The following is a 20828-nucleotide window of genomic DNA, read 5'->3' as shown; positions in this document are numbered from 1 at the left end:
CTGGAGCTCTAGGTGCAGCTGGGGCTCTTGAGACCAGTTGGTTCACTTAGAATGAGGAGATAGCTCAGACAATAAAATGCTTGTGATTTAAACTGGAGAATCTGAGTTCTGATGTTCAGTGTCTACTCTAAATAAAAGCTGGACACACATGCCTGTAATCTCAGTCCAGGGGAAGCAGGGACAGGTGGCTTCCTGGAGCTCACTGGCTACTCAGTCTAGTTAAATTGCTATGCTCCAGGTTCACAGAGAAACTCCTTTTTTGGGAGCCAACTCTTAGCAGAAAGCGGCTATCATCTCTGCAGCCATCTTGAGCTATTTACTTACAGGTTGGTACTTTCCCACCCTAACGAGAGACTTGTTTTCCTAGCATGATGTTTTTGCAAGCAGCCTACCACAGCTGAACACACTCTGATAACATCCTGTTTTTCTCAGACACGTCCTGGACTTGTGATTAAGTGTCTCCAGCTGCACTCCCTAGCTTGTACTTACACAACCATAGTTGCCTTTCAATAAATCAGACAGACTGTCTTGTCTCCATTCTTCATGTCTCTTGCCCCTCCATCCCTACTCTCTCCCTTGCAGACCCCATTGTCTGACCCTCGGGCCAGTCACTCCATCTCAAAAAGTACAGCAAAGAGCAATAGATGCTCGATTGTCAACTGTGCTGGTGGCTGCTTTCTGCTGTGGTGGGGTAGCTGACACAAGTTTAAACGGGAAGGACTTTTGTGCCTCATGGCCTCAGAGGCTTCTGTCCATGGTTAGCAGTCCATTGTTTCTGGGCCAGTGGTAGGGCAGAATGCCATACTAGAAGACAATGGCAGAGCTAAGCATCTCACCTCCTGGCTTCCATGAGACAGAGAGAGACAAAGAAGGTTGGATAACAAGGCACAAGGATATTCTCAAGCCTGCTGTTATCAGTTATCAGTTATGAGATCATCAATGGACTAGATTGTTTATAAAGTTAGTGTCTTAATTCACTTATCTTTCAATAGCTTGTCAGCGGAGGGCAAAATCTTCAATGAATAATCCTTTTAGGGGACATTTCATTTTCAAACTTTGTCATCTTTTAACTTTCTCATATGTGGGCATTAAAAAGAACAGTTTTTAAAAGCTACTCCTTTTTAAATTGCCAATATCCATTCAATAAAGTTGTAAAGTCTAAATAATTACAAATACACAAATTGAGCAAAAGAGAATCCTTCTACAGTAGGAACTTTTTAGAACATATCATTATATGAGAGAAATTTAAATGGATTCACCATGCAATAAGGGAGAGAATGTCCCAACTAGACATTTGCTATCAGGTAAAACCTCCAATACCAGGAATAGGCTATATCTCATTGAGCTCTTGGTCAGATATCATAGACGATTGCAAAGGCTGTTGGTTACTCTCTATAACCTGAGGCTAAGGCCCTATTCCAGGTGACACAGTTTATTTATGTGATAATGGAGAAATAAAACTGGTGTACAACTAGGGGATTCATTTCGAACTGGTTAGTATTCATAGTGCTGGAATGTACTTTGCACAGTACTGAGTGAACTAGGCAATTATCAATTTCACGGAGCTACAAGTCCTGCAAATCTCCTGCAGAGATTTGCCTTTTAAATATATGGGTGCAATGGTGACTCTTGTTACAGGAGTAGTCAACCACTTTCTCCGTGAGGTGGCGCCTGCACCCTACACTGCTGAAGTCGCCAAGAGCCTGAGTTACATAGGGCATGGCCCTAGAAGGAAACTACTACTTTGTCCTCCTAGAGGAACATTTCAATAACTCATAATGACATATTGTTATGCACATAGATCAGTATAACAACCCTCAACCCTCAACAGAGATGGTACTTCCTGCATTAGATGGTAATACACAGAGAACCACAACTAGACAATGTATAGGGAACGAGAGACTTTGGAATTCACAGCACTAAATGGGGCATCTTTATCAAACACCTTTCAAGGCTCAGGGATCTAAAAGACAAGGAATGAGAAAGATTATGAGAGCCAGAAGTGGTAGATGGCTCCAAGGAAACACAGCAGGAGTGATGCACAGATGAACTTAGAGAGGCTGTGACAGCAAGCAGGAGACCTGCACAGGTTCAAACCTCACAAATACCCTGCACAGAGAAGGTGGAGTGACCACAAGGTTCTACCACCAACCAAGAAGCTGTTTTCCACTGATGGCTGCCAGGAAAGGTTTTGTCTTGTCTTGACTTTCCTCTTTCTTTCTTTCTTTCTTTCTTTCTTTCTTTCTTTCTTTCTTTCTTTCTTTCTTTCTTTCAAAAGAGTGTCATTATGTATACAACCACACTCCAGGGTGTGCCCCGTGACCAGAAGCAGTTGGCCAACATAAAATGAACGCCATTCTTCTTTTTTTTATTTTTTGTTCTGTTTTGGGGTATGTGTGTGTGTGTGAGTGTGTGTGTGTGTGTGAGAGAGAGAGAGAGAGAGAGAGAGAGAGAGAGATATGAAGTCGGGTGGATAGAGTGGGGGTGGTGATCTAGGATGAATTGGTAGAGATGGAAAAAATATAATAAAAATGTATTTAAAATTTAAAATAAAAATAAGTTTAACAGAACCCTTCTGACCTTGACCTTGCCACCTATGGTGCACTAGAAACTTCTTAATCTTTATGAGAACTACTAATCTTGGAGATATAAGAATTTCTAATTTAAATTGGTCTTCACACAGATTCTCTTTACCTACATGTCAAGAAGGTAAGCTTATACACTATAGAGAAATAGCAATATTCAAGAAGAAATACTTTTTCCTCTTTTCACATAAAGTGTTGTCTCTGTGCTCATTATTTTGATGCCATGTGAGGTTCATTCTTTATGCTAAAATGGTTCAGCTTAATAATCCCTTTGTAACTCAAAATATTTGTAAGTGCTTCAGTCAAGCTCTGTAGTTTGTATGTACCACCCAAGAAAACTGGGAGGCATTGTGAAGGGAGGGAGAGGATTTTGCTCAGAGCTATGTTCAGTAGAATGTCACCATACTTGTCACCCTCCTGGCTTCATCTTCAGAGTGTGATAGCTGAACCACATGAGTTACATCTCTTAAAGCAGGGCACCAGCTTCTCGAAGCATCACTTCTGGATCCATTATTTCTGGATCTCTAGGAAGGTATAGTGTATCCCACTCATCTCCAGCTTTAGGGGCTCCCAAGTAAATGTGTGTGTGGTAATAAATGAGCAGCAGAGACTATGGGAGTTTCCCTGAGGCCTCATCTCAAGACAATGGCTACCTGCCCTGTGCTTGCTTGTCCTGGCCTCCCATCAGGAGATGCCTTCCATCAGGTCTGCTGTTCATGTCTGGTGTATGAATTTGGTGTAGACATATGGGACTCCAGAGGGACAGCAGGATATGAAATGTGAATGCAATCAAGGACTTCCTATCTTCTCCATCAAACTAATGAAAAGTCGTTTAGAAACAGAAGGAAAAAGCTGGGGAAGAACCATGCAAAGAATGGCCAGGGTCACCTGAAGACTGGCTTTATAAATGACTGTGTGTTCTTTTGGGATCCTAGGAAACTCTACTTTATCCTGCATGTGGTTGGAGTTCTTAGCCCTCAAAGTACAATATAGGCTTATGTTCCTAAATACACACCTGAGTCCACAGAAGAGCCAACCTGTTCTCATCTGGTGGCTCCCAGATCAGGGGCCCAGAAGGAAGAGAAACACAGATTGAAAACAAAGTTTGGGTATATAAACAGAAAACTGAGCTTGCCTTTGGGAAAACAGTTAGGATACTTGGACCACCTCCAAAAAGCCAGTGAGGGGTACAGCAGATGCCAATCTCTCTGAGCTACTGTCTTCTTACTGATGCTGTTCATGGCTCTATTCTTTTGGCACAGTACTTCATAATTTGAAATTAGAGCCCACACATCTAGTTTACCACCAACTCCCATGATCCCCATTGTACAACAGAGGTGTAGGTTGGAAGGCTGGGCTTCAGTTCTACTTTGGCAATCTCCCACCCTGTAATGACAGGCAAGAAAGTCTCTGACTATTCCATTTCATCACCTCTAAAGGACGACTAAGGCTGGAACTCAAGACCATCTCCTATAGAAACATCCTGGCTTCCTAGTTAGTTCATAAGATCAGTAAATCGTAGCAACAGTGGAGGCAATTAGGAGTCATAAGTGTTCCTTGGAGAAATGTAAAGAAGTCACCCCAGATTGCGAGGGCACTGGTATGTCAAATAAAGTATTCTTTCCAAGTCCAGCTTGGTGAAGCAACAAGTTTATTGGAGTTACATATGGTGCAGGTGCCTGAAAGGCAGCCATACAATCGGGAAGTCTCTTGGGAAACTACTGATTAGTCCCATCCACAGCATGACTGAGAAATATAAAAGTGCATTGCTGTCAAGTATCTTAGGCAACTTGCCAACAATGCCAGTAACTTAGAGTGAGATCTGCGCCTCCATGTTCACTCCTCTGATTATCTTTCTATAGCTTTGGATGTGGGGGAGAGAGAGAGAGAGAGAGAGAGAGAGAGAGAGAGAGAGAGAGAGTGCATGCCTGTGTGTGTGTGTGCACGTGTTATGTGTGTGCACTTTTTGAATCCACTGACCCTCATAAGCTCCGTGATAGGCTCCCCAGCCTTGTGAGGACTTATGTGGGCGATTATAGATGATTTGATTCAAGACGGCCATGGTTATGTCCAACCCAAAGGAAACACAGCATCAGAGTGCTAATTACACCTCTTTCCCTCTCATCTAAATTCGTTACCAATGATCAAAAAGAGTTGTGCAGAATCTTTCTACAGGGCTTTGGATACTATAAACTGCTGTTAAAAACCACCACCACCACCACCAAAAACAACAACAAAATATCGTGTCTTGATGGCTACTATCAAAGTCATACAACAACAAAAACCGAGTTAAAAAAACATAAGGGTGTAAGGGAGAAAGGATTTATTTATAAAAGTTATAGTATTTGTTTTCTACATTTAGGGTAAATCTTTGTTTTGAGGGTTTTTTGTTTGTTTGTTGTATTTTGTTTTTTTGTTTTTTGAGAGAAGGTCTTGCTATGTAGTTCTGGCAGTTCTCGAGCTAACTATGTAGCTGCCTTGAACCCACAATCCTCCTGCCTCATCCTCTTGAATGCTGGGAGTAAGGCAAATACCACCCCACCCAGCTGCCTGAGCTGCTCTCCATCCTAGCACCAGAGCAGTGCCTGCCACACCCATTGTGTTTATTTACAGCGTCAGAGGGAGTCTGGTTCAGGGCACAAAGCTATGTAGATGAGGTCAGGGTGGGATAAGGGCTAACCTGGGGAAGAGAGCACATCCAGACCTCTCATACCTCTCATTGCCTGGTAGGAAATGCAAGAAAAGGAACCAGAAGGAAAGGCCTGCCAGTCTGCAGGAGCTACAGGAGCCTAGAGGACAGTGAGGAGTGAGGGATGAAGATGCTGGCAAGGCCAGAGTAGGAGACCCTGAGGAGCAATTTTAGTGAGGACAGAAGATGACTGTGAGAGTGAAAGGGTCTGTGGCAGTGCCTTGGGTCTGACATCGGCCAAAGCAGAAACTCTTTTACCCAAAATTTCTACTGCATCAGGTCTCTAACTGGCATACAGAGTCTCCAGACACATGTCAAAGTGACAGGCCACGTGACACCTGGGGCTGAGGTGCTGGTGTCCCTTCTGCTCCTCCTGTGATAAACTCAGAACATGGGTAAGGCCATCTCTGCAGGAAGAGTTCACCAATGCAGAGACACTGAGAAGGAGCAGACTGAAGCAGGCAGCTCAGGTTAGGATGTGGAGAAGGATGGAGATACACTTGGAAGTCCTCGGTCCCAAGGTGGTGGGGTGGCTCTGCAGGAAGTCCTCTTGGGTGGTCTTATTATTAAGAAAGGTGGGGGAAAGGGAGAGTGGGAAGAAAACCCTGTGTCTGGGACAGCTGCAGCAAATAAAACTTCCTTAGCTGTAGAAGTGCAGAAAACACGCCAATACTCAAGATATGAAGTAAGATTTCTTAAAACAACAATATCATTCTCTCTCTATCTCTCTCTCTCTCTCTCTCCCTTCCTCCATCCCCCACCTCTCTCTCTCTCTCTCTCTCTCTGTGCATGTGCATTTGTGTGTGTGTGTGTGTGTGTGTGTGTATGTGTACACGCGCGAGTCCTGAGGGGCTAGTGAACTCCAGAACCCTCCTGTACTGGCTAGTTTTGTGTCAACTTGACACAGCTGGAGTTACCACAGAGAAAGGAGCTTCAGTTGAGGAAATGCCTCCATGAGATCCAGCTGTAAGGCATTTTCTCAATTAGTGATCAAGGGGGAAAGGCCCCTTGTGGGTGGGACCATCCCTGGGCTGGTAGTCTTGGGTTCTATAAGAGAGTAGGCTGAGCAAGCCAGGGGAGGCAAGCCAGTAAAGAACATCCCTCCATGGCCTCTGTATCAGCTCCTGCTTTCTGACCTGCTTGAGTTCCAGTCCTGACTTCCTTTGGTGATGAACAGCAGCATGGAAGTGTAAGCCGAATAAACCCTTTCCTCCCCAACTTGCTTCTTGGTCATGATGTTTGTGCAGGAATAGAAACCCTGACTAAAACAAATTGGTACCAGCAGAGTGGGGTATTCCTGTGACCACCTGACCATGTTTTGGGGAGGACTGTGGAAGGACTTTGGAACTTTGGGCTTGAAGATCCATTCATTGTTAAGGGCTCTGTCAGATGTTGTGTAGGAGCTTGGAAGTTAATGTTGAGAACAGTGCAGAAGATGGAGGTCTGGTTTGTGAAATTTCAGAGGGAAAATTAAAGACTCTTTTCAGGGCCATTGCTGTTTTGATTGTGAAGATTCTGTAGTTCTGGTTAGCTGGGGCTGAAGAATCAGCTGTGATTAACAAGATACCAGAACTACTAAAGCAAAAACTTTGCATTACTGGGACTATTGATGCTGGTTAGCTGGAGCTAAGAAATTAGCGGTGATTAAGAAGAGACCAGCATCGTTGAGGTGACATCTTCTGGGAAGTGTTTTCTGAAAGCACAAAGAGGCTGTGTTCCAGAGATAGGCAAGGTTGTACTCCTGCTGCAGCGGGACTTGGTAATGTGTAAGGGTCACCCAGGTGGTACTGGTTTTGAAGGCATGAAGGGGTCATGCAGAGCAGCTGAGGCTCGGCACTGTGAGAGGCCATGGAAGGCCATTGGTGAAGGTGCAGCCTCAGTTGTAATTGAAGGCCCAGGACTGAAGGGGTCATGCAGTGTTTTGGAGATGCCAGTACCATGAGATGACCACCAAGAGCAGCAGCAGCAGTGGAGTACAGGCATCTGGAGCCCAGAGGATGACGTGTGTGCTACAAAGGGCATGGCTGGAGAAGTGACCCAAGCCCTTGGAGGAGCCCAGAAGATCGTGAGTTGGATCCCAGACGTTGGACGGTTGGAGATTGATTTTTGCTTTGATTGTGACTGTGCCCTGATATTTTCCCTCTTGAAGGAAGAAACTGTTTTAGTGGAGCCCACAGTTAAGAGACTTTTAATTGTAAAAAGACTTTGGATTTTAGGAGATGGATATTTTAAAGAGATTTAAATTTTAAGAATATGTAAAGACTGTGGGACTTTTAAAGTTATTTAGATCTTGGGGATGAATAAGAATGTAAGGGTTGAGGCTTACTAGTGATGTGTTTGTGTGTCAAGTTGACAAGGGGTCAATTGTACTGGCTATTTTTGTGTCAACTTGACACAGCTGAGTTATCACAGAGAAAGGAGCTTCAGTTGAGGAAATGCCTCCATGAGATCCAACTGTAAGGCATTTTCTCAATTAGTGATCAAGGGGGAAAGGCCCCTGTGGGTGGGACCATCCCTGGGCTGGTAGTCTTGGGTTCTATAAGAGAGTAGGCTGAGCAAGCCAGGGGAGGCAAGCCAGTAAAGAACATCCCTCCATGGCTTCTGCATCAGCTCCTGCTTTCTGACCTGTTTGAGTTCCAGTCCTGACTTCCTTTGGTGATGAACAGCAGCATGGAAGTGTAAGCCGAATAAACCCTTTCCTCCCCAACTTGCTTCTTGGTCATGATGTTTGTGCAGGAATAGAAACCCTGACTAAAACACCTCCCATCTCTCCAGCACTCCTCCCAATGCTGGGATTACAGAAGCTCACCACCATACCCAGATCTTTTCTATAAGAGCTGCAAGCATGTACCAACTGGGTCAGCTCTTTACACACTTAAATTGCTTTGATCAGAGGAAAAAAAATCTGGCATTAAAAGTGAAAATAAAAGTAGTCATTTCTTGCTTAACAAGAGCAACATGTTCTGCGAAATGCATGGCTGTGTAGCTCCTCTTTGTGACCATTAGAGTGTAAGATGATCCTGCTGAGGGCGGGATCATAATCATGAGACTGTGGTCTCACACACAGCCACTGCTGAGTGAAGCATGGTCATGTGTCCTGTGACACACATAAGGAAGGACACCAAGAATTGCATCCAACTCACTAAGAGATAAGCCACAGTTTATATCTTAGCGTTTGCCTTTTGGCTTATTCTGTTAGCATTAACAGACAAAAAGCAAACAAAACGCACAACCAACCAACCAACCCCCCCAAATAATCTTCATTGAGGGTGTTTACTTTTTAATTAAACTATAAATTATATATCATATAATATGTACCTTCTCATATCTTGAAGGATTTATTTTTTATCTTTTTGCTGTTTTTTTTTTTTTAAGACATGATATCATGTGTCAGGCTAACTTCTCTGTCCTTATGTAGCCAAGAATGACTCAGACACTCTGCTTCTCCTGCCTCTACCTTTGGAGTGTAGAGATGATTGGTGTGTGCTGCCTCATTAATTTTCTGTGATTTCTCTGTGTAGTTCAGTAATTATCATGGTCTCCTGAAAAACAAAAGTTAATAAGCAAAATTAAATTTTACTAAATCAATAAATTAAAAAAGAAAAACCTGTTGGTATAGATTTCTGCTCTAAATGAGGAATGGAGTCAAAATCCAAAAGGCTTTTGTAAAATGTCTTTTGGCAAGTTAGAGGTCATGAATGAGGAGACTACTTGGGTTTACAGTCATAAGACCACATGGCCACAGTAAGGAGACACAACCTAACAACAGCCATGTAATGTGACCCAAAGGAGCAGATGCACCAGCACAGGCTGCAATGATGGTTGTCTGGAGGCCAAAGTGGCAAGATGGATAGCATGCTCTGCTCAGTGGGTCACACACACACTCCCAGCACTTGCCAAGGTACCGCCAAAGGGAACATAGCAAACGACTCCAGCTTAACCTGAGAGATAAGAACCGGGAACAAATGGGAAGACTTGTGTTTTCTTGTCTGGATTGGGCCATGTGTTAGATAGGTAATGCAGGCTCTGTCTAGGGCAGACTGGTCAGAGGAGGGCTTTGATCCCAAGACTGGTCTTTAGGGTCTGATTACGAGGTTGAAACTTGAAATTGAGAGGCCCAGAGACGAGTCACCGGTGAGCTGTGTCAATGGCAGGATGGTTATGTATTATTGAATCTATACCAACGGGCTTTGGTTTTTTCATTTATTGATTTAGTAAGGTTTAACTTTGCTTGTAAATTTGTGCTTGTTAGGAGACCGTGATAATTACTAAACTACACAGAGAAATCACAGAAAATTAATGAGGCCCAGCACACACCAGTCATCTCTACACTCCAAAGGTAGAGGCAGGAGAAGCAGGGGGTCAGAGTCATTCTTGGCTACATAAGGACAGAGAAGTTAGTCTGACACATGATACCATGTCTCAAAAAAACCAAAACAACAACAAAAAGATAAAAAAAAAAAAACATTCAAGATAAGAGAAAGTAAGACAATGATGTAAGCTGGACCGAGGCCTCTGCCCTGGATCCCAGACCCAGCCTTCCTGACTTGTCTGATGCCTATCTGAGTTCCCTGAGACATCTCAAAAGAGCAAGTCAGAGCCTGTTTCTATAATTTGCAATGGCAAAGAAAGAGCCATGTCTAACACACTGCCCAGAATGCTGTAACCACCATGATGTTTACTCTGGAGGAGAAAAGACACAGACAACATGAGAGCTGCATGCAAATATCTGAAGGACTGGCTATGAAGCAGCCGGTTCAGACTTGTCCGAGAGCCTCCAAGTGACAGAGAGAAAAGTGCTCTGTGTCCATTGGGTCTCCCCAAAGGTAGGAAGGACTAACTTGGGAAAGCCTGGATTCTGGATCACATCTATGTGTACGCTGCACACAATTGTGCAGGCTTAGGAGTAGAACTTTGGGAGTGAAGAGCCAACCTGTCACTGTCTTAGATGAAAAAGCCGCATTATTTGCTATCAGACAGGCTAGGTTCACTCCTGTTTATGGTTAAACCTCTGTTTTTTTGAAGGACTGGGCCATGCCTCACATTTGAGCTTAACTACTAATGGTTATGTACTGTCTGTTCTAAAAATGGCAATCATGTCTTTGCTTCACAAAAATCAATAGCCATTTCGCAATCGTACCTTTGTTGCAGAAGGATCATTATGACTGCCTGTTGTTATGACCACCTTGCAGTCATCCTATGTTTCAGGAGGTAATTATGAATAACTACACTCATGGTCTGTTCCTATAGCCCCCTCCCCTTTTGCCTGTTAAATCCTTCATTTGAGGACTCCCTACCCCTAAACTATAAAAACCTTGTATTTCTCACATCCAATGTTGAACTCTCAAACCCTACCTTAGGGGGTGGCAGTCTGTGCACACCAATAAAAAAAGCTTGCTTTAAGTAATTGCTTGCTTTAATTAACTTGGCCATGACGATTTAGATTGGTGGTGGTTCTCCTTACATCTGTGAGATTACTAGGAGAGCAGTCTAATCATTAACTGCTAAAGTTTTCACTCCTGGAAAATCCACCATGTTCATCCCTCAAAGGCAGTTCTTTCCTTGGACAGGCATCCCTGGTACATACTTTAAAAAGTTCCTTTATTTTAGACTGCAGTTTGAGCAGAAAGTTGTCCAATAATTTCAACCATAACTTGTCTTTGTTCTCAACGCCGAGTGTGAACTCAGGGCCTTGTATAAGACTATGCAAGTGTTCTAACACGGAATGCAGCCTTGGCTAGTCTGTTATTCCTTATTACAGTAAAGTCAAAAAGTTAATTCTTTTGCTTCTGGAAAATCAGCCAAATGGTACTGTGACTTTTGGAGTAGAGTAACAGTGCCACCTGTTGGGCAACGACTCTCAAGCTGATTTATTGATTTATTAATTTTTTTCCAGATCTTGCCTTTTTCAGAAGGCAAAGGACATCCTATGAATTCCTATGGCATTCTCTAGCAATCTTAAAGAATTGATTATCTTACCACAGCTTGATGCAGTTCGAAGGGCTGTCCCTAAAAGGACAAAAAGCTTAAAAAGCCAACCAGGCTGCTCCAACAATATTTATGTTTATATGTTATATGTTATATGTTATGTTTATGTTTATAACAGCCACCCATCAGAGCTTCAGTCTTTGTGAGCATTTGGGGAAGCCTGGCTTCTGAACGAAAGCACCATATTTTCACAAACTGTCCAATGTCATCTAAACTATCATAAAGCCACACATAATACAAACCAAAGACAAAGAATACCAAATAACAACAGATTGCTTTAACTCATTTGCCATCCAAAACGAAAGGATCAGCATAGCCTTTGATTAGTCAAAGATGTCTTCACTCATCCAGCAAAGAAGGCAGTGCACAGACAGACACCGGTCACCTCTGCAACATCTCTTAGAAACTTCATGGACTGTCTGATGTCTTGTTTTTCGTTTATGCATGGGAACAGCAACTGAGTGTAAAACTGATCTGCTCAGGAGGGAATTGGGCTGTATCAGTGCAGTCAACCATAACTTGCCCCAGAGCAGCAAACCAAACATTCTCAGGTGCTGGGACAGCTGGCTGTGTAGTGTGTCTGTGCCTGGGGCTCACTGTAGTGTCTCAAGAGCCTAACTGGACCTGATTCACAGTAGAATTCAATAGATATTTATCTAGTGCAGGAGTAGAGTCAAGGGCAGTGTGGCCCAGACAGGCACCAAAGGCTCTCAGACTCCAGAGGGTAAACTTTTTTTTCCCATTTTTTATTAGGTATTTAGCTCATTTACATTTCTGATGCTATACCAAAAGTCCCCCATACCCCCCCCCCCCACTCCCCTACCCACCCACTCCCCCTTTTTGGCCCTGGCGTTCCCCTGTACTGGGAAAGGATCTTTACCTATCCCAAATCGGATAGGGGACTAATATCCAATATATATAAAGAACCCAAGAAGGTGGACTCCAGAAAATCAAATAACCCCATAAAAATGGGGCTCAGAACTGAACAAAGAATTCTCACCTGAGGGTAAACTTCTAAGAGCTGTGCTAATCCTTTGGGCTCTTCTGAGGAGCTTTAAGGGGTCTTGATGGTTTTTCTTCTTATTTTGTTTTAAAAATGTATTTTAACTGGTGATTGAAAGTGCCAGGTGGTTTTTTTTTTTTTCCGCTTTCATTTGTTTGCATATTTGGTTTTGAGGACATCAGAGTAAGGCCTGCTCTGCTCTGGTTAATGAGTACCCAAGTTCACAGAGCAGTCAAAACAAGACAAATAATTATAAGCCCTTCAGTATACTTCTTTAGAAATATTTTCCTTTTGTTTTATTTTTTGGGGAGAGGAAGGGGTCAGAGAACAATTTGTGGAGGTTGGTCCTTTTCCTCCACCATACGGGTTCTGGATATTGAACTTGGGTCTTCAGTGCCACATGCCATTACCTGCTGAGTTATTGCTCTGACCCAGCCCCATCATCCTCATTTGTGAAGAACAGGAAATGGAATCTAAGAGCTGTTCACCGGACCCCACCTCTAAGAATGGCTTACTAGTAAACTGCAGAAAGAATATGAATGTGGGCTTCAGGTCCAGTTCTTTCTCCATGAAGACTCTGTTGGATCCCCTTTATCCCAAGTATAGGCTCCTTCACCCCACGTGACAGCAAATGAATTTAAATGGTAACACGAATCTCCCCTTGTTTGGAAGCAGGGAGATTAGTCAACAGTCTCCATGTTAAATTAAATGTGCTTTTAATTAGCTCCTCAATTCTCAAATGACAATAACTGTGAATCCCAGATCACTGGCTTACGTTTGCAGGGAAGGAGTTGGAACTGCCACGGGACCTGTCTGCAGCCTTACTTCTGAAGCCCCGTGTGAGCGAGCTCCTTGGTGCTCTGCCAGTTCAGTCATTTTAGTGTGCATTTCTTATTGACTGTGTGATTTTTGAAGATGCTTCAAGGCTGTCCTCCAAAATGCCTGCCTACCCAGCATATGCAGGGTGAGACCCTTCAGGAATAGGATTAGTGCCCTTTAAAAGGTTCTCCAGCTTGAAAACAAAAACAAAACCAAAAACAAACAAACAAACAAACAAACAAACAAACAAAAGGTTCTCCAGCTGGGTGTAGTGATGTATTTAGGAGACAGAGGCAGGTGGGTCTCTGAAGTGGAAACTTCGGATTTTTTTGGAGAGTCAGTTATGTCAAATGATGTTTTGCTGGGGCACATGGATGAAAGGATAGTTTGCTAAAGCTGACAAGTGGAAGAATGCTTACCTGAAGAAGATTCAGGTGAAAGGATGTGTTGCTAAAGCAAACAGGTGAAAGGATACATGATGTTCAGAAGGAACATAAATACGACCCCTTAGACAGTGGGGGCCTGAGCATTGGTTTGCTTTGCTCTGCCTCACTATTCTTCGCCAACCACACACATGTATTGGTTCGCCTAACATTTCATTGCTGAACTCCACTAGAAACCCACCAAAGAATTTCTCATGAGATTCCTGCCACTTCTTGCTGCTTCTTCAGCCTCAGGCTAGTTGTCGAGCCTTGTGGTTTCTTCTGGATAGAATTGCCCTTGCTGGTTTGTGTGTAGTGACTGCCAAGCGGTCTGGACTGCAGCTGCTGGATCATGTGTGTGGTGTTTTCTACTGGACTGAACTGCTGATATCCTGACAGTGATGAATGTATTTGTCCCCAAAGAACTAATTCTAAGCAGGTCTACTTCCCCAGTGTCCTAATAACTTTTCTTTCTACTACCTCTGGTGGGTGGTGGGCTAGAGGGGAGGTTGAATGCTCATTAAAATAGGCTGTGAAAAATCTGTGTCTGCAGGTCTCCATGAGTTCCTCCTGTAGCAGACCCAGATCTCACACCCAATGATGTACCATTGTATACTGTGGTGTGTCTCTAGATGTGCCCACCTGATGGCTGGCTATGACCCTGAGCTGTCGGTGTAAAGGACATCTGTGTGTGTGCGCGCGCACACACACACACACACACACACAGAGAGAGAGAGAGAGAGAGAGAGAGAGAGAGAGAGAGAGAGAGAGAGAATTTATATTTTGCTTAATAAATATATCCTTTTATATTAGAGAGGCAACTTTTGACACAGAGTGGGGACGGGACCCGTCACTGGACATCACAGGTTATGTGGATGACTCAAGTCTCATGACTGAAAAGCCCCACAATAGCATGAGTAATGGCTTATCTCCTGAAGCTGCATCATAAAGTTTCCCTCCAGTTAACCTTGTCTCTCCTCTGTAGTCTAGAACCTTCCAAGATCACATGCATCTGGAGCAGAATTTCAAGGAGCTGGAAGGCATATGTAGGAGGAGGGAGGGAAGGAGTGGGTGGAATGTTAGGTGAGGGCCGTTAGTCCTTCTTTCTATGATGTGAACAGGCCTGATCTTATTAAAGGCAGCCATAGCTGTTCTGACTGAGACGGTAAAGGCCACGTCATGCCTGTAGGGCAGTTTACCACAACACTGTCATCACCTAGATATGGATGTCACACTTATGAACACTGGAAAACTGTAAAAATATATGGCTCTCTGCATCTGTTTTCCCAGAGGAGCCTTAGGTGTGAGGATGAGAGGAATTAGTGCACGGAATGGGTGTGGGAAAATGTCTGTTTAGTTAAGTGAGCAAGTCTGATTCAGCTACTTGCCTGATTTTTCTCATCTTCCTCTAAAGCTCCTCTGTGACCCCCTGTTTCCTGTTCTTTGATGGAGAGTACTAGGCAGACCCTATGACACTACTGGTTACTTTTAGATATGAGAAGGAACAGGCTCTAGTAATCATGTAACTTGTAGAGTCAGCATAACAACTGAAACCTTGAAGTTCACTGTGGTGGTTTGAGTGAGAATGGCGCCCACATTTAAATGCTTGATTCCCAGTTGGTGGACAATTTAGGAAGGATGAGGAGGTGTGGCCTTGTTGGAGGAGTTGTATTTCTGTGGGTGGGGTTTGAGGCTTTAAAAGTCCATGTCAGACCTGGTCTTGCTCTCTGCTTCCAGCTTGCCTATCAGGATGTAAGCTCTCAATTACTGTCCCAGCATCATGTCTGCCTGCCTGCCTGCCTGCCTGCCTGCCTGCCTGCCTGCCAGCCACTATGATTGCACAACACAATGTCCATGAATTTACACTTTAATATTGTAAGCAAGCCCCAAATTAGATGCTTTCTTTAGTACATTGCTTTGACCATGACATCTCTTCATAGAAGTAGAAAAGAAACTGTGACATTCAGTATCCTGAAGCACCCCTGACCTTTCTGTCTTTGGTTCATTTGCAAAAGGAGTGAGGGCATGCTTAGAGTTCTGTTCTACTGTCGTTCATCATGCTGGAGGTACATTAGTTGCTGTGGCTGCCATAAAAAAATGCCACACAAGGAGTAGCATAACCAATATTTAGTTTTCATGTTTTTGGACTTTTAAAGCCCACATGTTTTGTTTTACCTATAGCTTTCGCCTATGTCTTCACATGACCTTTATTCTGTACAGACACATCCTTGGTGACTATCCCTCTTCTTCTATGGATAGTCCTACCAGATCAGGTGTGCTACAATGAACTCACATATTCCTAACCACTTCTTTAAAGGCCCCATCTCCAAATACAATCATATTCTGAGATAGCAAGAGTTACATTTCCAACATGTGAATTTTAGTGGAACATTCTTCAGCCTCAAACAGACTTTCATAAAATGCAGGTAGACAAGAAATGCCTTCGTTGGATAGATGGTTTTGGCTGGTTTGCTCCTCTCTAGGCATGGCAGATGTCCAGACTTGAGTATTGCTTTCAGGGGTACTCTATGCGAGACCATCACAGAACCCATGGAACTTGTCATTCAGGGTAACTACAACATCCCTGGCTCTTCCAGGGAGGGCCTCTTCTGATTCTCATAGAGGTAATATTTTGTATATTGTATGGATACATTACCTGTCAATTAAAAAGCCTATGGCCTATGGCTTAGAAAAGAAATATAAGGTGAGACACCTGGGAGGCAGAAAGAATTCTGAGAGAGAGTCAGGCACAGGAAGATTCACACAGAAAGATGTGAGATACATGGTACCTGACTGAGCACAGGTAACCAGCCACATGACAGAATGTAGGTTAAAACAATTGGGTTATTTTAGTTATGATCTAGTCAGAGAATAGCCTAGCTATATGGTCAAAGTATTTGTAAATATATTTTGAGTCTGAGTCTTATTTCTGGGAACATGGAGCTAGAAGGAAGAACTAACTTTACAGATTCTCAGCACAGGTCCTTGCTTTGTAACATTTTTAGAGTTAGTTGCTTTCCCTCTATGTTGCTCTTACAGGGTTCATGTTCATCATACTGCATTTGACTTCCAGGATGTTCACATGCTCTCTCTGTCACAGTGATCTCATGTTTGCTTTTAAAAAGGGTTATTTTTTTCTCTGTGTTCCAACAAGACTCTACAGACACATGTGTTAGGTAGGTATGACAGAAATCTTAATCTCGAACCTTCCAGGGACTTATTTCAGGTGAATATTCTCTTGTAACTACCTCACTTGATTCTCTACTTAAATATTCTCCTCAGATTTCTTCAACCCTGGGTTTTTTTTTTTATGTCCTTTGGATAGATGATAAGGCAACATTGGGATGCTAGTCAGCTCAGCTGTCAAAACAATGTACCTCAGACTGGTTGTATTAGAGATGTACTTTCTTATAGTTCTGGGAAGTTCAAGGTTAAGGTGATAGCAGGTTTGGCTTCTAATAAGAACTATTTTTTTCTGATAAATCTTTACCTAGCCTTTCTTCCATGTGCTGAGGGCTGGTATACACAAACTTTGTGGTCTCTGATGCCTTTTTATATAACAGCACTAATTCTGTCTGACTAGAGTTCTGGTTGTACGGTTAATTTAACCTTGATCATATCCTATAGACTTCATCTCCAAAATCAGTCACACTGGAGGTTAGGTCTCCAAGATATAAATCTAGGGGGACATAAGTTAGTCTACAGCAACTGAACAAGGAAAGTTTGGTGCTTCCTAGAGGTTACACAATAAATGCTGTGTTGATTATTAAACTTGGAGCCTTGATCAGAACATGGTCTTGGCTCCTTCTTCTCTCATCCCCCTTTTCATTTCCAGCCCTCCTTATAGGTGAACCCTGCTTGCCCATAAGCCGTTGGACTGCTACAGATGGCCTCGGGAAAAAAAATAGGGACCTTGGTGAGGGGTGGGGTGGGGGAACAACTGGACTCACTGAGAAACACTGCTTTGGTTGGAGCACTTCATGGAACAAAGTGAAAGTAAAAGACAATTATGAGTACAGGTAAGTAACTATAGCTGCATAGATAGGCAGCAGAATTGTTAATCTGCCCTTGATGCAGAAAGGGAAGTCACTGGTCCATGAGTGTAGCTCTCAAAGTAATAATCAAAGCCATCCCTTGTTGAGAAATGGGAGGAGGGGTCAGCCTCAGACTTCAAGGCACACAGAACAGGCAGCTTATGGGGCCATGAAGCTGCTTCCAAGACAAGCAAATACATTTCTGAACTTATCAGAGCAACCCCAGGAAGCTCAAGATTGGACCTCAGTTCTACTACCTATACAGTACTGACCCCAGAAATGGGAGTTCAGATACTGCCCACAGGTATTTTTGGTCCCTTACCTTCAGGGACCTGGGGGCTACTTCTGGGCTAAAGTAGCATGATTATTAAAGGACTACAGATCTATCCAGGAGTGATAGATAATGATTATACAGGAGAAATTAGAATTATGGCTGCTTTGCTCCGTGGCATTATATCAGTGCCTGCTAATAAAAGAATTGCTCAACTAATTCTAGTTCCCTTGTCTCTGATACCCTCTAAATTTGCTAAAAGTACAAGAGGACAGGTGGTTTTGGTTCCTCTGATGTGTACTTGGTCCAATCTATTACTAATAAGAGACCTAACTGTAAGTTATAAATTGAAGGAAAAAGCTTTGAAGGACTGATAGACACTGGAGCAGATGTAACAATTATTAGAGGACAGGATTGGTCATCAACTTGGCCCCTCTCAGATACTCTCACTCACCTCCAAAACAAAGTTCCAAACTTCTAAACTGGAAAGATGAGAAAGGCAGTTCAGGACAAATTCAACCCTATGTCATGCCACATTTGCCTGTCACCCTCTGGGGAAGAGATCTATTATCACAAATGGGACTTATGATGTACAGTCCTAATGAAGTAGTGGCTAAACAAATGATGCAACAGGATTTTTACCTGGTCAAGGGCTGGGGAAGAAAGGACAAGGCAATAAATAAGTCATTTGAGAAGCCCAAGCCTTACTCTAACACCAAAGGCTTGGGGTATTTTAAGTAGTGGCTATTATCTTGCCTGCATCCCAGGCTGATAAAATTCAATGGCTTCATAATGATTCTGTGTAGGGTAGGTTTATCAGTGGCCTTTTTCTAAAGAAAGAGTAGAAGTAACCTCTTTGCTTGTGCATGAGCAATTAGAGGCAGGGCATATAATAGCTCTCAATCACCACGGAGCACTCCAATATTCGTTATAAAGAAAAAAATCTGGTAAGTGGCGGTTGCTACAAGATCTAAGAAAGGCCAGTGAAACAATGGTACCTATGGGAGCTTTACAACCTAGGCTTCCAATTCCTGTGGTCATTTCTAAAGGATACTATAAAATAGTAGTGAATTTAAAAGATTGTTTCTTTACTATTCCTTTGCACACCCAAGATTGTGAATGGCTTGCCTTTAGTTGTGGTCTCCCTTTCCCCCATCTGCTTGAACCTGCTTGCTCAAGGGTGGAGCTACCTGCTCATTCGTCCTGCCATGCCTACTGCTGAACCCTGACGCTTTGTTGCCTGGAGGCACACACGTGCTCGTCCTGCTACTGGACCCTGAGTTACTTGGCGGGAAATCGGGTTCCCTCACCCTTCCTTTATAACTGAGTGTCTGGAAATAGTAAAATTGAGCTTTGATCAGAATCTTTTCTTAGCTTCATTCTTTTCTCTCGCCGCCTAGCCCTTCTTCTCTTCCAAGTTTCCAAAATGCCTTTCCAGGCTAGAACCCAGGCTGTGATCTGCTGGCCGGACACAACATTTGGCGAACCAACGCGGGACTGAGAAACGGCAAAGGATTTTTGGAAGAAACACTGCTGGTTTGGAGCTCCATGGAATAGTTAAAGGATAAAGGAAATTCATACCGGAGAAGGTATGGGCTAAGCTGAGACAGCGTTAAGCCCGAGCGCTGGTTCACTTAGGTTCAGCAGTGAAGCTTAAGAGGAGCTAGGCACAGGCGGTAGGCCGTGGCTGGAAAAAGCTACATTGTTAGGTGTGAGAAAGGAAAGGGTTTATTAAAAGGAAATTAATACAGGCGGATTGCCGCAGTTATAAAAACTGCATCATGAGGGAGGAAATTGTCCCAAATAGCAGGAGTACTCTGCCCCATTTTGTGTCTTGTTTAATGTCTGGTGCACCAATCTGTTCTTGTGTTCAATTCATGTATGTTCGTGTCCAGTCTGTATGAATGAATGTTCTATGTTTTATGTTGGATAATAAAGATGGTATAAAAAACTTTATCTGCAAAGCCAAGAGCTGCCACGTGTTTCAGCCAAAAACCAGACACGTGGCAGGAGGGCCCCTGATGGAAAAAATGTTCGTTTTAAGAAAAAGCAGCGAGTGCACAGCCTCTTAGTTTCGAATCTGATAAATGGTTCATGATTAATGTGTTTGACAATGGTAAAGTGCTTTTTTATTCTATGATTGTAGCTACAAAAATTAATATTCTGATTGGTCTAAAATTAACTGCTTCATTTGGTTCTTTTTTATTGAAAATGTGCTCTGCATGTTTTCGCATTCAGCTCATAAGTTGTTGGTTAAGATTAATAATTGTTACATTGCTACAGATGGTTAATGTTAAATTTGATAACTCAAGTTTAGAGTCCTTCCGACACGTGGCCTAAGGCAGCCCTAGAGGCTGGGTCTCTAAAGATATTTCTAGTTTAGATAATGATTAAAGTGGTTCCTATCCTAAATAGTAAAATTTAAGATAAGATTTAAAGCAATGCCTCTTTATTAAAGCGTTAAAGCTTGCTTTAATAGGTATTCATAGGTATTAATTGACATCCAAACTTCGTAATATGATAGTAATGCTTCTAATATTGATTTTAAAAGTGATAAATTGTTTTAAACGTAGGTTTTGCTTTCCCAAAGTTGTAGGTATTATCCTAACCTTACACAAAAAACTTAAAAATTATGGTTAAAACTGCCATTGTTCCATTGACTGCAGCTTGCAGTTTGATTGCAAATTTAAGATTGATGCTCAGATTAAAAAGTATTTTACCTTTGAGTCAATACAGGGCTCTGGGCAGCCCCAGAGCGGCTTGTGAACTTTCTTTTGTTTTGCAAACAATGCCTAAAAAAGTTTTTCGCTGTGTTCAAGAAAATTTCTTTTTAACAGTGTTACAGATCTATTCAGATGTTTAAAATAATGCTTAAATTCAAAGATTTTTGCTTCTAGTAAACTGGTAATCACTAGAAAATTTTGCCTCTACGTATGGCTAATATAGCTTTACATTATGTAAGAAAAATGTTTATTGTTTCTGCTTCTTTACAAGAAGCCAAAAGTTTTAATCTTTCA

This window comes from Mus caroli, unplaced genomic scaffold, assembly GCF_978045245.1.
Source record: "Mus caroli unplaced genomic scaffold, Mus_caroli_1 scaffold_16, whole genome shotgun sequence".
Classification (NCBI taxonomy): Eukaryota; Metazoa; Chordata; class Mammalia; order Rodentia; family Muridae; genus Mus; species Mus caroli.
This window is presented reverse-complemented; position numbering follows the sequence as displayed.